General features: G+C 43.4%; 1 protein-coding gene across 3 annotated transcripts in view; it reads left to right on the forward strand.

The window, feature by feature from the left end:
- COLEC11 (collectin subfamily member 11) overlaps positions 1-13,792 on the forward strand; it is a 54,110-nt gene that overhangs the window by 6,124 nt on the left and 34,194 nt on the right. For 2 of the 3 annotated variants that reach the window (XM_075414795.1, XM_009942041.2), the window contains exon 1: positions 1,363-1,609. The exons of the other annotated variant lie outside the window; for it this stretch is intronic. The gene's annotated coding sequence lies outside the window, so the exon portion shown is untranslated. Of the gene's footprint in view, positions 1-1,362; positions 1,610-13,792 lie in introns of those variants that run through there. 3 annotated transcript variants of the gene reach the window in all.

Below are 13,792 nucleotides of genomic sequence, written 5' to 3' on the forward strand. Positions count from 1 at the left end.
AGCCCCACATGGAAGCAGGGTGGTTTAGGAGAGGTCTGCCTTTAGGAAGGTAGCCCACCGTGAGTCCTGAGTTTGAGGCACCACCACCTGTGCTGGGCTGTCTGCAGTACCCGTTTTTGTCGCCTTTGCTGGGAGAGAGGATACAGCATGGCATGAGCACAGCAGAGAGAAAGTGCATCAGTACCGTGTGTCATCAGCTTGTATATCAACCACCACTGCAGCATGAAACCCTCAGTGGAGTGGACCTACACCTCCCGCGAGAGCGGATCGGAAAGGGTGGTAAGGAAGTGAATGCATACACAGACACGATCCTGTTACAACTTTCTCTAGTCCCTCAGTCTAAAGCCTTGTTGGTGTTCTGATACTTTTCTGGTCTTGGGACTGTAGAATATGGAAAGGAACCTCCCGTTGCTGCCCTAGCTACCATTCTGCTCTTCCAGTAAGAGGCCTCATGCTGGGAGTTGGCCAGGCTCCTGTCCCGCTGGGTGCTCGCTGGCAGCACGACCCCTCAAACCCTAGCTGGAGAGACTGGGAGCGGGGAGCAGTGGTGTGAGCCCAGGGGGCAGGGCAGATGGTTCGCTGGTCTTTTTTATTGAAGAAGCTTATCAGAGCTACAGCCTTACAAATATAGCAGCTATTCACTGGGGGGTATTGACTGGTACAGTCATCAGCAGTACTCTGTATTTGCCCTGGAAGCTGAGACTGAAGCCAGTCATACCTGTTGAAGTATAAACTGCTGTAGCAGAAGGTGTTCTTAAAATCCCACTTCCCACAATCAGCTGGCTCCAGTTTTTACCTGCCCAAACGTATATGGAGTACTGTGGTTTACCCAAGGCTCAAACCAGTCTAGCTGTCTAAGATTGAAAACCAGAAATGTAGAACTATTTGGAAGGTATAGTGAAGGATTTCTGTATCCTTTTTTTCCCTTCCCGTTGACACAGAAAATGATACCAAAAAAAAAAAAGGAAACCCCGAAATTTCATGAAGAAGCCTGCCATGTGGATAATGTAATTTGCATGTTATTGTGGAGCATTGAGACTCAGCTCTGAAATAGTTGCGCGTTTGACTCAAATCAAGAATGCTAGAGCAAATTACAAGAATGGAGAGAATTTCAGTAAGGGGAGAGTGTGTGAATGTGAGAAGGTGCTCACATTCAATGCTGCATTTCGTGTGTTTTTGTGTCCACTGAAGGAAAGCAGGAAAAGTGGTGTGCTGGGGCAGTGTGCATGCGTGGCTGAGAGCTGAGTAGATGTAAATGGTTAAAAAGGGGTTCTCTGCTAGAGAGGAGGAGGGGAGAGTAAGAGTGCATTCCCAAAAAAGTACATTCCCAAAATAAAAAGCTTACATCATGGACCTCTTCAGCTTTCCCACACTTCTTCCCTAATTATTGTCCTGCAGGACAGCTGATCTATTTCAAACAGGAAGCTGTTTACAGATAACACTTGCAACTGTTTTGTCTGATTTGTTGAACTGTCGAAAAGCGAAAGACAAGCTCTTTTCAAATTAAAAACTGTCAGACTTCTGTAAACAGCAGCAATGAGGTTCATCTGTGCAGTGTCCCTGCAGGCACAGAGCGTTCTGCAGTTCCCGTTTTCTCAGCAACCGTAAGGTAAGAGAGTTTTGTACTTTCACTCTTTAGAAGCGTGTAGAGGAAAAAGCATGGGTGTTTGTTAGGGGGCTGCCTTGCAAGTGGCAGAATATGATTAACGATCCCCACAGAGTAGGGGAAGGTAAGGGAAATAAGAACTTGCTCGATTCTATCAGATAACATTGGACCTTTCTGTTGAGAAGGACCCATGTGGATTACATCACTGAATTCCTGTTTAGTGTGGAGTTTGTATTTAAAATGTCCAAATGCCATTGGAAGAGCTCGCTTTGAGCAGGGAAAGACGAAAGAGTCTATGAATTTTAATTTTTCCTACAATTGAAATTTCATGCAGTTCATTAATGGTTGTGGTTCCTGGTAACAGATAATCAATATCTCAGTTTGATTTCGGAATTATTAAGTGCTTTTCTCCATCCTTCTATTCATAAGCGGCTGGCTATTTTATACTTCAAAAAGTGAGTTTTTAATACAGCTGCAAAGCAGGGAATGAAGACTGACATTGCAGAAGTGAAGCAGATGACAGAAGAACCAGTAAGAGCTAAAATTACACCACTGGGTAATTAACAGTAAACTTGGTGAAAACCAAATCAAGTTGGAAGTAGTATACACGAATGCTTAATGAAATTTAAGGATATAAAATCTTGATCTAAATGAGCTGCAATATGAGAGTAAACCATACTTCAGTAACCAGAAGGCCACACGCCTGCTTTTCAGAAATGAGAGATGAAAAGTAGGATTCGTAAGGGGACCCGTGAGTTTCCGTTCTGACCTCTGTGCATACTTGTGTACGTGCTCAGTATAGGCAGTGAAATTTAGGAGGGGGATTGTTTTCTGTAGCAAAATCAAATCACTGTGGAGAACTGAAATACCCAACTTCACTGGCTGTACGATGAAACAAAGAGCCTCTGGACTGGAAATACTACAACTTCGATCCTTGGGTACTGAAAGATTTTAAAAATTAGCAGGAAACTATTGCCATTTCCTTCTCTGTAGCTAAGATTTTTTAAATTTCATATTTATATGATCATTTACATGCCCATGATCATTTAAGGCATTATAGTGATCAGAGAGTATAAAATACACACTGATTTAAAGGTCTCACTTATAACGATGATATTAGAATCTTTTAATTTGTGAAACTAGTTAGACATATCCCTAAAATTTTATTATGCTACTGATGCGGCATAAATAAGGTATGCAGATGTAGACAAGAAGTAATACTTTCAAGTTGAGTATTCATTTTAAATATGTTTGGACTATCTTTCAGAAAATTCTTAGATGTATCTGTTAAAATGAAATTATTGTTTTAATTAATACATGAAAGACAATAGGTAACTTAAATTCATAGTCAAAATGGCATTTTAAACATGGCATAGTCTTAAGAGTCAGCAGAGAATTGTACTGTGGAAACAGCAGAAATCTACTGTGTAATTTATACATTGTAAATTCTGTTAAAGGCTATTTTTTTCTGGTTACTTTTGAGTGATTTTTTTACACAGTTTCTAAAGCTCTGATTTAGTCAACTTTAGAGCTGTTCAAAATCTCTTGAACCAGAATCCTTTTGAAGTAGGAAGGCTTTTGGCCAAGTGGTCTTTTAAAGAAAAGTGTCAGTTTTCTGAGGTAGTTTAGTTCTTTTGTCAAAGTATTTTGGCTGAAAACCAGAAGAGTTTAGCAAAAAATATTCTCATGGTGTCTCCTGGGAAGTGTAGTCTGTGCTTTGCATTGCATTTCCCTGCTGGCTGGAGTTCACAGCTGAACCGTGTTTCCCGCAAGGCCGTGTGGTCAGGGTTTCACTGTTTTCATTTCCCTCCATGAGAGGAGTGTTAGGATGTATTTTGGGAAAAGTAGTCTGGTGAAAGAGGCACGGACTGGGCTCGTAAGGCATCAACTGTAGGCAAAGCCCTTCGGATTACTGGTTGATAACTAGCTGGCAGGTTCTTAAAATCTGAGAGCTTCCTTCTGGTTTGCACGTGAGCCACAGACCATTCTGTGTGCGAGCTGTCAGAGTGGAACCCTTCAAGAGGGTTTGATGTGTAGGTACAAGGGTTTAAGCCTTGTGATGTTTTTAGCCATGCAAACACCTGTGCAAGGGAGAGAACATTTAAAAATGTTTCTAAGGCTTTGTTAGTGCTGCTGCCAACTTTTGTGCTAAAAGTGCTCCATTTTATATATTTGGAACTGAAAGCTGCAAGGGAGTACGGCTAGATTTTAAGAGCTAGATAAACTCTTAAGAGGAAAATAACTTATTAGGAGCCTGAAACTTTAGAAAGAGGTGGTTTTGAAAATCAAGCAATGTCTCATCTCGCCCTTCTAAGTGCCTCTTCAGAAAAATCCAATCCTGGGTTATTTGCCTATAGTTGTATGAGATGTCTGTAGACAAGAAGAGAAGGGAAGTTAGTCTGCTCGAATTCTTCGTTACTGGACCAGTCTCTTACTTGTTTATTAGGATGCCAGGATCCTTAGCTACTGTGAGTGTTTGGATGCTGCTTATTCAAAGCTGTATCAGAAGATTGGTTAGGAGGTCCATAGGGTGTCCTGGAGGCCAGAACAGAGCAATAGGACAGCTGGTGAGGAGTTCTAGGGTTTACACTGGTTTCCTCCTACACTGAATCGTGGAATGCTTTGGATTGGAAGGGATCTTTAAAGATCATCTGGTCCAACAGTAAAGCACATGAATGAAACATGGACGTGAATAAACGGTTTCACTGTGGTGCAAGTTAGATACCTGTCTCTAGACCAAGAATCTGCAATGTTTAGGTGCTACATGGAGTGAATGGAGGAGAGCTAAGCGCTGAAGAAGGTGACCCACCACGGCCAGCAAAGTGTGTGATGGCCACAACAGCCATCTGGAAAATGCTTGTGAGGGATGTGCTCCGGGATTCCCACTGCTGAATGTAGGGGTGGATAAATTCATGACCTTTAGTGCCAAGTGCCTGCAGGAACCTGAGCTTGAATGTGTGTGCCCAGTTGTCCGTCAGACACAGAGCCTTTGAAAACTGTCTCTGAAAAAAGTTTTCTACAGTTGTGTCTGAAGAATGGTCTGCTGCTACCCAGCTGTCATGTAATAATCTACTGGCTGGGGGCAGTTAATTGGGAAGTGGGAGATCTGCATGGAGCTCATGGCACTGCTTCAGACCCCCACCTCCCACTTGCTGGAAAGGTGCCCTTGTCACTCCCTCATCACTGACCGACACAGTAATTTGGAATTGGGATCACTGAACATCCAAGACTGTGTCCACAGCTCCCAAGACAGTTTCTGATGTTGAAACTGCTTTAATTTTAGAAAATAAAACAAGAGAAAGCCTAAACAGTCCAGGGAAGTCTATTCCTTTGGCATGAGCACTCCCATAAGAAGCTAGGCTGCAAGAAAGAGGCATCTCCCCACCTTGTTTTGGAAGGGAATGGCAATGTTTTCTATTAACCTTCCTGCTAACAGTGTGCTTAGAGGAGACTGAAGGAGTTCAGAAGCATTTCCTTGATGGGCATAAATGGGCTAGGTAGGAGAACAATGTCTTGTCACTCTCTTCAAGCAAGACGTTGGCCAGCTCTGGTCTGAGCAGTAAGAAAAGCTTAGACACCCAAGTAAGCTTTCTGACAAAACCACAGGCACCTCCTGCCTCTGAAGGTGGCTGAATTGTTAGAAGATGATTATGGATGCTTTGTTTGGACTTGGGAAGAGGCCACAGATACAGATTCAGTGGTGGTGTTGCCGGTGTTAACTTAAGCAGCTCTTATTTGGAGGATTAGAGGTGAAGAATGGGGGCAAAGTATGGAGAGTGGAAACTGCTTCAGCTCTGGCTGGCAGTTGAGTGGGGACCTTGAAGAATGAAGCGGTGTCCATAGCTATACTCAGGTTCCTGGTGCCTGTCCCTCTCATAAGCATAGCTCACTCTGATTATTTTCTTTTTTTTTTCCTGATCTTTTTAGTATGGTTTGCTAAGTGTGGAATAAGCATAAATAATAATGTCAAGAAATCCTACAGATAGCAGTCTAAGATTTTCACTTTAATTTGAGTTATTTTCAGGCTTAGTTGTGGATCCCTCCAAATGCACCTGTGAAGGTGCTGATGATTTTAGCAGGTATTGAGCCTTGCTGATAATAGGCATGCATTTATTTATCTTTAGTCAACTCCTTAGAAATAGTCTGTGGGCCTCCAAGAGACCACAGATCAGGGGCTGATTTGATCTCCATCTGGCCAAAATGCTGGGGGCAGTCTGCTCGTTTCTGTGCGGCAAGGGCTGGACAATGAAGCTTACATGAAGTAGTGCTTGGCTGGCTAAAGAATGCACTGTACAGAGGCTGAAGGGTTCATAAATCATTCACCTTCACTAAAGAAGGCACCAAAATAACTGGCATCCATTTTAAAAGCCTTCATAAGCACTTCTTTTGTTAAATGAATCTTGTACACCAAAGGTTGTTGATTATATCGGAGTTAAGGGGAGACAAGAAAGTATGGAAGGTTTTGTAAGGACATTATTTAATACAAGTGGAATTTTATGATTATAAACAGAGAAGGATTTATAAGAGATTGTCTATTTTGGGGGAATTAAAACAAAAAGCTTGGAAAAAAAATACGTGAAGGAACTGGCACTGTTAGCTGGCACAGTAATTACAGCCGATCAAAATAAGAACATCAGACAAGAATGTAATGAAGGCCTAGAACAGGAAACAGCAAAAAATGTCTTATTACATAGGAAAAGAAAAATGTCTCGCACTGAGCTCTCTTGTCAGAGGGGTGTTAATGAGAAAACAGGTCTCTGATGGCTGACTGGTTACTGGAGTTACTTAGAAAAAATGTTGAGGAAACAGATACTGACAACATGGGGCAGAGGAAGAGAAGCACTGCTCGTGCATGCTGCAGGGACTTCAGAGTGGTGGATCTGCCAGCAGCATCCACAGGTGCGTTTGCAATGATTCTCCCTAGTTGTGCAATGAACTTGCAGTTTGAAGCTGATGCAGAGATGAGGTGAGATGATGTAACAAGAGCCATGTTGTGAGCTGCAACTGAAAAACCTCTTTATTGGAGCTTTTCTTCCTTTGCTGTTTAATATCTTAATGTCAAAATTGCCTTTCATGTAATTGTGGAGTGCCAAAACCCCTATAGTCACTCTCTACTTTCCTTTCTTTTTTGTGAATGTTATATAAACCCTTCATGAATGCATGAACATAAAACAGCAATTTATAAACAGTTCAAAAATAGTTTAAAATCTTAGATGACAGACATAGCTATTTCATTATGTCTGCTCCATTTAAATAATTCTGAACATAATCCTAAATCTTAAATCTTCAAGGGAGAATTATAGATTTTTCAGTACCATATTTGTTTTGAATATTCAAGGGCAATCCTTGAAAGGACAGAGCATTCACAGATAATCCTTACTTGTTCTGTTGAGGAAATAGTGAAGAGAAACCTAATTGGTCTAAGGAAGTCCTTCTGATGTTCTTGTTAGGTAGAATGTGAGGGTTTCTACCAGTTTCCAAAGAAGTTCATGTCTTGAGTTACATATCTCCAGAATTATTAAGTTTGAATTATTTAAGTTTAACCTGTCTATGTGTCATATGTGGAGGCAATTGTATTATCTTCACAAGTTTTGTGGAGATAGGTAAATAGGTTACATATCGGAAGTGCTTTAAATGACCATTGATTATTACACAGACTGTGCCCGCTGCTACATGTACTTCCACAGTGCTATGGGTTTAATGGGAACTTAGTACACTGTTGAAAAAGAGTGCTCTCTGTAGATGCTGGGATAGTTTTACCATCAACTTGGAACCCCTCCGTCTGAAAACAGAGACCAACTGGGCATCTCGTGTCTTGCAGATCCTGAGTTTAGTTTCTGGAGGGTGTGTGTCAAGCTTGTGTGAGCAATGCCAACTTCATACGCCCAGGGAAGTTGTATCCGCTACAACAACCTGTGTGCATCCTTTTCTGTGAAACAAATCTGTTGGCACTTGATGCTAGAGTCTGTCAGGTGGTTTATTAATGGTTCTGGTCATAATAGTTTTTATTCTGTCTTTTAAACAACTCTGTTTCATAGAATCATAGAATAGTTTGGGTTGGACAGGACCTTTGAAGGTCCTCTAGCCCAACCCCCCAGACCAGGTTTCTGAGAGCCCTGTCCAACCTGGCCTTGCATGTTTCCAGGGATGGGGCATCCTCCACCTCTCTGGGCAACCTGTTCCCGTGTTTCACCACCCTCACTGTAAAAAATTTCTTCCTTATATCTAGTCTAAATCTACCCTAGTTTAGTTTAAAACCATTACCTCTTGTCCTATCACAACAGGCCCTGCTGAAAAGATTGTACCCTGCTTTCTTATAAGCCTCCTTTAAGTACTGAAAGGCTGTGACAAGGTCTCCCTGCAGTCTCCTCTTCTCCAGGCTGAACAGCCCCACCTCTCTCAGCCTTTCCTCACAGGAGAGGTGCTCCAGCCCTCTGACCATTTTTGTCGACCTCCTCTGGCCCCACTAAAACAGGTCCATGTCTGTCCTGTGCTGAGGGCTCCAGAGCTGGACGCAGGACTCCAGGTTGGGTCTCACCAGCGCAGAGAAGAGGGGCAGAATCACCTCCCTCGACATGCTGGCCATGCTTCTTTTGGTGCAACCCCGGATACGGTTGGCCTTCTGGGCTGTGAGCGCACATTGGTGGCTCATGTCCAGCTTTTCATCCACCAGTACCCCCATGTCCTTCTCGTCAGGGCTGTTCTCAATCCCTTCACCCCCAGCCTGTATTGATACTGGGGATTGCCCTAAACCATGTGCAGGAGGCCCTTGCACTTGGCCTTGTTGAACCTCATGAGGTTCACACAGGCCCACCTCTTGAGCTTGTCCGGTCCCTTTGGATGGCATCCCTTCCCTCCAGCACGTTGACTGCACCACACAGCTTGGTGTCATCTGCAAACTTGCTGAGGGTGCACTCGATCTCGCTGTCTGTGTCATTGATGATGATATTAAACAGCACCAGTCCCAGTGCGGACCCCTGAGGGACACCAGTTGTCACCAGTCTCCACCTGGACATTGAACCATTGACCACCACCCTCTGGATGTGACCTTCCAACCAATTCCTCATCCACCCATCAAATCCGTATGTCTCCAATTTAGAGAGAAGGATGTTGTGGGGGACCAGGTTGAAGACCTTACAGAAGTCCAGGCAGACAACATCAGTAGACCTTCCCTAGTCCACTCATGTAGTCACTCCATCATAGATGGCCACTAAGCTAGTCAGGGAGGACTTGCCCTTGGTGAAGGCCACTAGGCTGGCTGTCTCGAATCACCTCCCTGTCCTCCATGTGCCTTAGCAGAGCTTCTAGGAGGATCAATGTCATGATTTTCTCAGGCACAGAGGTGAGGCTGATGGGTTGGTAGTTCCCAGGCTCCTCCTTTCTACCCTTTTTAAAAATGGGTGCAATGTTTCCCTTCTTCCAGTCACCAAGGGCTTCACCTGACTGCCATGACTTTTCAAATATGATGGAGAGTGTCTTGGCAATGACATCAGCCAGTTCCCTCAGGACTCTGGGATGCATCTCATCAGGTCGCATAGACTTGTGTATGTTCAGGTTCTTCAAATGGTCACGAACCTGGTCTTCTCTTGCAGTGGAAGGGACTTTGCTCCTCAGTCCCTGTCTTGTGGTCCATCCACTCGAGAGGTGTGGGAAGAGAGGTTGCCAGTGAAGACTGAGGCAAAAAACTTAAGTACTTCAGCCTTCTCCTTGTCTGTTGTTACCAGTTTTCCAGTCTTGCTCAGCAATGGAGATACACTTTCTTTAACTTTCCTTTTCTGGATGACATACCTGTAGAATCCCTTCTCACTCTTCTTAGCATCCCTTGCCAAGTTCATCTCCAGCTGTGCCTTGGCCTTCCTGATGCCATCCCTGCACAACCGGGCAGCGTCCCTATTTAAACGGGCATTTGCCCATTTTAGATTAATTTGCACATGATTGCATTCACATTGTTCCTTGATTTTCAGGGAAGATGATGTTAAGTGTTGCAACTACAGTAATGAATATATGGAGTTTCTCATTTATTTAGATTTGATTCCTCTGTACTTTTTTGGCAGCACTGAGAAACCGTGACTTTTGTTGTTTTTGTTGTTGTTTGTTCTTCCTTTGATGAAGTCAACTGGCAGATGCTGGGATTTCAGCCAGGGCAAGGTCAGTGTAGCCTTTAACACCTCTAAGCCTTTTCCTTTGCTAGTAGCTGCGTAATCAGAGTGGCAGCATTACTTTTGTGTTCTTGTAAGGGCTGAACAGGTACATGCTGACGTTAAAGTGATCTCTGCGTAGCTGATGTGCAGCTTCCTAATTTGTGTGCAACTGGCCTTTGGTCATATTCTAGCTGTGTGAAAGGTGCATCTGCTGCTATTGTTAGAGAATTTGCTGAGCACTGAAGCAGGTGGAGATGCCAGTAGTTATCACTTACTTGACATAGCTTGATATATTTTTCCCTACAAATGTACATTATTAAAATAAAGAAATCTCTGAGGGCAGTTGGTTAGATGGAAGGACTTTAATGAAAAAAATCCCAAAGGGAGTTGTCATCCTCAAGAATCTTTTGGTAGCAGAAGCATCATGGTGTATGGGTAAGGGAAGTAACACCTTCAGTCTTTGTGAATTCAGATAAACACCCTTGTTTGCAAATTGTGTTCTACACATTCTGTCTGTTTCTTTCTGAATTCACATTTCTTTTTCAAAATGAGATGAGATTGTCAAAAGCATCTCAAACCTGCATGCAATCACTTGTACTTTTCTCAATTTTTAAAAATATTTGTAGACCAGTGAGTGCATTGTACATGGCAAAGAATTGAAAATGTGTGTGTTGTGATACATATATAAGAGCTGCTCTGGGAAATGTTTTGCTACTCAAAGTTATTTTTTCAGCTGGCTTCCGTTTGGTATGCCTTGTAAGTAGGATCATGACTATTGCCAATGATATAGACTGGTTAGTGAAAGTCTGCTGTTGAATACTAGTGTAAGAATACAGTGACTTCTGAGAATGTTGTTAATGTCTAGTCATCTGCAGGAATCGTATCTTTGCTTCTGCTTTTATTAAGTTGTATCAGGCCCATAGAAACCTGTTTTCTTCACTACATTTTGCTTCTACGACCATTTCTAGGTACCAACCATATATTTTCTCTTAATCTGGGGAGCCACTTCTGTAGGTTCACTTTCCTTTTGTCTTCTTTCCCTTATCTGTGCTTGGAAAGGTGTTTCAGAGCTCTAAGATTGAAAGTACATTGAATAGTACTATTGCTATCAAGTTCACCCTGACCAGTGAAGATATGTGGCTGTATTTTCTGTGGGGCTTACTTTTCGCCCTAATGGTCTTAGTTTTTCTTTTATGTTGAGACTTGGCTGTTTAACTGAAGGTATTGTTGGTCTTTGTGTCACCAGTGTAACTTACTTCCCTTCTTTTCCCAGGCTCCCAAGAGCTCATATGAAAGGTTCAGCACAGGATCACATGCAGAGTGTCATATGGTCTCTGCAGATCCCCAGCCTGAGAATAAAAATAACCTTTTGTTGAAATTGCATTGACGCTGCCCCAGTTCAAATGCAGGATTTTGATCATGCATGCTTATGGACCATGGTGTTTTGTTGAGGATATCATTCCAAGAAGTATGTCCTTGTCATTTGAGGATAACACTCTTGGATCATTTCCATGACTCTCGGTGGCTTGCATGCTGTTGCAACATGCCTCGTTTTGTTGTATCTCCTATGCTCTGTATCGTTTGCTAGATTTTATTTTTGATTATAGCCTAGTATTTTGCCATATCTTTCCTTCTTTAAAAATTTCCCACTCTAATTACGTGCTAGTTTTTTTTCTGGTGAATTTAGTCCCTTTAATTCTTTCATTTATGCATCTTTCTGTTTTCTGTATGCTGCTGGCATGCGAGGGCACAGTTTTGTAACACACTGAAGGCCATCTCAGCTGCTGCCAAGGGCATTTCTTTCCCTGGCTGGCAACATTTTTCACAGGAATGATGGCCATTTTACCCTCACCAGGAACCAAGGAACTAAATCAACTGCAAAACAGCATTACAAAAAGAGAAATAGCTTTCTGCTGGCGTAGCAGCCTGTGCTAGCTCATGATGGGATCAGCTTGTGGTTGGTGACAGTGCAGAGAAGGGGAGGGTAACTCTGGACTTCAGTGGGGGAGCCAGGCTGCTGTCAACTCTCCCGTAGATTGGCTTAGCTAATTAGCAAAGGTGGGACTCCCCTCATCTAACTTTATATACCTACAAGGGCAAGGTAGTCGTACTGGGTAATGAATATGTACCCCCAGAGTCAATTATCTGTTCTGGTTTAGGATTAAATTGATTGCCACACCAAGGTGCCTTTTTCTGACTTGATTATCCAGTGAGCTCAGGGTGATTTTCTCAGACTGAGCACCTAAGCCAGAATGGTTCAATCCCTCCTAAGGGTCTGCTTATAACTTCTGCTAGATCAAGATCTGGGTCTAAGCAAAGCTGTCCTGATAAATAGGCATCTCCTAATGCCAGCTGTGCTCTGTCTTGTGGTTCACTTTTTCAAGTGTCATACTTGCAGCGTTGGGAAGGACTGTGCAGCAGTCAAGTGGCTTCCCTTTATTCTTAGAACCTCCTTTAAATGTAGCTGTCACATATGTAATATGTGGAAAAAATGGGGGCAAAAGCTGTTTTTGCTCTGTTGTGTTTGTTCTCCTCAGTGAGGAACAGGATGCTAGGGTAACCAAAAACAAACCTTTCTTACATCCACTTGCACTCTGGGATGGTGCCATCTCTCCCTCTGTCCTTTCTCTGTCACTCTCTCCTGGTCAGGTCTCTTTGGTTTTTCACTTTTGCTTTGTGCTTCTCCCACTAGTAGTCTACATCCTATGTCTCTTCTCTTGTCTTTACTCTTCCTCTAGCCTCATAAACTGCTTTGCTTAGATTTTATTTTCTGTCTGGCTGTTTCTGACCTGTCAATGTGTTTATGCATAGAAGTCAATTGTGGGATGTAAAAACAGAAAGCAGGGAAGGGAGAACACTCATTTTGCCCCCTTTTAGTCCAGCGTGCTACGACTAGGCTTGAGCTGGCTTCTCCACCATGCTTCTTCCCTGCTTGACTTCCATCCTTTAATTTAGCATGCCTGAGTGTAGTCTAATTTCACCTACTGCATACATCCACTAGGAGAAATTACTCTCCTGGGGAACTGGAGCTGTGGGTTCAAATCCTTTTAAGGATTTTTCTCACCTTTCAGATCAATATTTGAGAGGCATTTCTGTTGTGCAAAAGGCACAAGTCACTGCTCACGTGTGAGATGATTGGATGGGGCCTTGGCAGACCTTTCTGCCTCTTCTCTGCACCTCCAAGTATGTAGCTGCGGGACTGGGCGCACCCTCCTGAGGGTAAGTTTGTCTTTTGAGACTGACCAGTGCCTTCAGGAAGACAACTGTCAGGCCCACCTGGAAAACTTCTAAGTACCTGTAGGGTGAGACCAATATGAAAAGCATAAGTTGGTTGAATGGGCATTAAGCACTTAAATATTGCACAAATGATGGTTGGACAGTTGGACTTGATGATCTTAGAGGTCTTTTCTAACCTTAATGGTTCTATGATTCTAAATATCCTGACTTCTGTAGCCAGTCCTAAGGCTCTGTGGATGTGGAGGACTGAAACCTGGTGCCTTAAAGCTTCAGAAGTAAGATGACAAATGCATATATAAATAATATGTATTTATTAATGTAAAGAAATGTACTATGCAGGATTCCCCTCCCGGCCTCCCTCACCTGCCCAGTTGCCCTTAAGCAACAGATATGGGGCTCTGGAATGTGAGGGACCGGCCACAGAGGATGTGGGTGAAGGTGAAGCTCCATCCAGGGGGTTGCCTAGGACGAGTCAGACAGCCCCACGTATGACACTGCCTCAGCTAAGAACAAAAGGAGGGTCATTGTCATAGGCGATTCCCTTCTGAGGGGAACAGAGGGCCCGATCTGCCAACCGGACCCATCCCACAGGGAAGTCTGCTGCCTCCCTGGGGCCCGAGTTAGGGATGTTGTGAAGAAACTCCCTGGTCTGGTGCAGCCTTCTGATTCTTACTCCGTCTTGGTAGTGCAGGTTGGCGGGGACGAGATAGCAGAGAGAAGTCCCAAGGCCATCAAAAGGGACTTCAGAGCACTGGGGCGACTGGTTGAGGGATCAGAGGCGCAGGTGGTGTTTTCCTCCATCCCATCA

The sequence above is a fragment of the Opisthocomus hoazin genome, chromosome 2 (assembly GCF_030867145.1).
Source record: "Opisthocomus hoazin isolate bOpiHoa1 chromosome 2, bOpiHoa1.hap1, whole genome shotgun sequence".
Classification (NCBI taxonomy): domain Eukaryota; kingdom Metazoa; phylum Chordata; class Aves; order Opisthocomiformes; family Opisthocomidae; genus Opisthocomus; species Opisthocomus hoazin.